The sequence below is a fragment of the Rhinichthys klamathensis genome, unplaced genomic scaffold, assembly GCF_029890125.1.
Source record: "Rhinichthys klamathensis goyatoka isolate OS25496 unplaced genomic scaffold, OSU_Roscu_1.1 h1tg000029l_1, whole genome shotgun sequence".
Taxonomy (NCBI): domain Eukaryota; kingdom Metazoa; phylum Chordata; class Actinopteri; order Cypriniformes; family Leuciscidae; genus Rhinichthys; species Rhinichthys klamathensis.
Genome location: NW_026606579.1, coordinates 2,800,041 through 2,803,084, shown reverse-complemented (window position 1 = coordinate 2,803,084; position 3,044 = coordinate 2,800,041). Strand labels below are relative to the sequence as shown.

The 3,044-nt window shown below is 36.3% G+C and overlaps 1 long non-coding RNA gene across 1 annotated transcript; it reads left to right on the top strand.

The window, feature by feature from the left end:
* The first annotated feature begins 316 nt into the window (after positions 1-316).
* On the top strand, positions 317-2,311 carry LOC130080014 (uncharacterized). The gene is made up of 3 exons (XR_008806639.1): positions 317-518; positions 1,567-1,665; positions 2,066-2,311. It is a non-coding gene; the product is annotated as an uncharacterized LOC130080014 (long non-coding RNA).
* Positions 2,312-3,044: the final 733 nt, after the last annotated feature.

Below are 3,044 nucleotides of genomic sequence, written 5' to 3'. Positions count from 1 at the left end.
AACTTCAAAATTGTGAAAGCCATGATGGTGCAATGGTTAAGCACACATTAACTGCAGATAATACTGCAATGAAGACATGGGTTCACACACACAACAACAGCAGAACTTTTAATATTTGTTGGACTCGATTTGCAGCGGTGTAATTCACACAAATCACCACAGGAGGGCAAAACACTTTTATGTTTATTACTCATTAGACTCGATTTGCAACGGTGTTATTCACACAAATCACCACAGGAGGGCGAAACGCAAAGTCATGATGTCATGTTGCATGTTTATTTATTTAGCAGAATGACAGAAACCGAAGCGCAGTTTTCATCCGCTCCACTAGGCGGCGTGAGCGGGCTTCACTGTCAGAGCGACTCCTTTGGATCCTTGGCAACATTGACGCTTGATGACAGACGCTACAACATGTGCAGATGACAGATAATTAATATCACACAACTGGACATATTTCAGCAAATAAACCGACATACAGTCCGATAAAAGGCGGGAATCGAGTGTCATTTAACTCCGCGGTAAGTAACTTTGCACTTAAAGGGAATTTCTCTAGTAAAATCATATCGCGACGCTTAATGTTTTGTATAATTATATTTTTACCATAGACAGTATGGTTTTTACTGATGCATCGTTCTGCTGAAATCTCATCATAGCAGGGCTCGTCAGTGTAATTTTCATGGTGTCTGATTGTAAACTAAATGTTGTTTAAGCTTGTTATTAAATTAAAGCATTCGCGTCTTCTATCAAAAGTTTAACAGACTTTGTTGCTCTTATTTTTCTAAACACACACTCAGACCTCCAGAAGAGGAAATTAATCTGTAGGTGTTGCTTTACATTTATAAACAGAATAATAAGGAATGCTGTTTTTTGTGTGTGTTGTTGTTGTAGTCTTACTGTAGGTAATATACTGGATTGATGTTGCTGATGTTTCTGCTGCTTCATGCTTTTGTAGAGCTGCAGTGATTTTACTTCTTATGAAAAGTTTAAACCATCATATATACAGTCCAGAACAGAACAGAACAGGGTTAAACCCGTTTGCAGGAAACCAGCCTTTTAGGATTACTGTAGATTTAAAACTTAAGCTTGTCCCAATTATGGTTGAATCACGGAAGCTACACCAGTTATTTTATCAAGAGATCTCTTATTTATTTTTGTGTTACATGTCATTGCACACATACTTATATGCAAAATATAGCTCATCCCAAATCTCTCCTCAGCAAACATGTACAAACACACTCTGATTTCCCAAAATATAATATACAAATTATTATGAACATTAATAAAGAAATATAATACTGAAAATAACATTAAGCAATACAATTTTTGTCTTCAATTACTCTTGTGTATTTTGAAAGAAAGTAATTTGAATTGAATTAAAAGTTTATTATTGATACAGCCTTACTGAAGTATACTATATTATAATAGCAATATATTTTCACACTGTACAGCTTTAGGCTTTAAATTGATTCCATTTCCTTCTATTAACTAGTCTTTAGACTAACTTTCACATTCTCATTTATAGATGTAGAATATAGAGTATTTAATTTTTTTTTTTTTTCCTTACAGAAGGAATGTGTTTGGACCATTACATCCAGTCAACAGAAGCAGAGCTCTGAGTTGTGTGACAGACATTGACTGTAATGATGGACTTCTGCTCATGGACAGGTAATGTATATGATGTGTGATTATGTGTTTTACTGTGCTAAACAAAACATGTGTTCCCATCACTTTCTTTTTGAAGGGCCTCCCCTTTGAAAAGCAAATTATGGGAACCTAAATGGGTGGGGAAGGTTTAGAAACTAAATTTTTTTGGAACATGTCTTTTAGGATTACTGTTGTTTGAAGGAAGGTTTCATCTTAAAGTTATAACTCCACTCGGGCAGTTCTTTACAGTTTACATGTTTGCTTAAATCAGTCGTCAGCGCTCACACTGAAGGGTGGAAAGAAGGCTTTATTTCTATTCAGTGTTCGTATCCATTTAGCCTGTAAAACTGTAATTTAAATAATAGCATAATTTAAACTGAGAAGAAATCATAAAAAATGTTCCTCTTTGTTTTCCAAAAAGCATAACCCCTGCTGCTGACTGTGCCGGAAGCTCCGGGGGGAGACCGCTTTGGTATCCCCCTCCTTTGGGCGCGCCACTCACACCACATACACTCCTATCGCAGAGACCCGGCTGGGATTGAACCAGCAACCTCTGAACCCGTGAGGCAGCACTCTTACCCGTGAGCCACAGATCTCTTGTCTGTTCATGTGAAGGAACTTGTATTTCACTGTTATCCTGAGAGTTTCCAATAAAGCAGTTAAAGTGTGTGTTTATCCACTCGCCCATCATGGATTTTGTGACAATAACTGGTTTTCAGGACAGCTTGTCTAATGAGAACTATTGAAAGTCAGCAATAGTGGGATTTGAACTCAGGACACTGTGATTGAAACACAACTCTTTCTCTCCTGAGCCACCGAGACTGCTGAGATGATGAGTGATTTGCACTGGTTTGATCAAGAGCTTTGTGTTAAATGATGAATAACTTTAACAAACGTGGGACTTGAACCAGGACTTTCTGGTTGGTAAGGGAGACGACTATCCACTGAGCCACAGAGACTGTGAGTCAATGATGTTGTTTTAGATTTAAAGTTTAAAGTTCTTAGCGTATGTTTAAGCCGGGTAAAAGATGATCATCATTGATTGATAATTCATTGACTAGTACTCAGTCCAGAAATAAACACACAATAAATCTTGCAAAGTATTTCTTCAGATTTATTATTCAATTGTGATCTATTACCAGATCTATTCTTATAGAAATGTTTTTTTATTTCTATGAGTCATGTGTGAATTACTATTTGACATTAAAATTGGCAAACTGATATATTCTCTAAATAAACGCTATAATAAATGTATTATTATTTAAGTTATCCTTTGTATCAACTGTATCAATCAGTCTAATAAACATAAAAGTGTTTCGCCCTCCTGTGGTGATTTGTGTGAATTACACCGTCGCAAATCGAGTCTAATGAACATAAATTGGATTTTTCTTCTGTCCTCT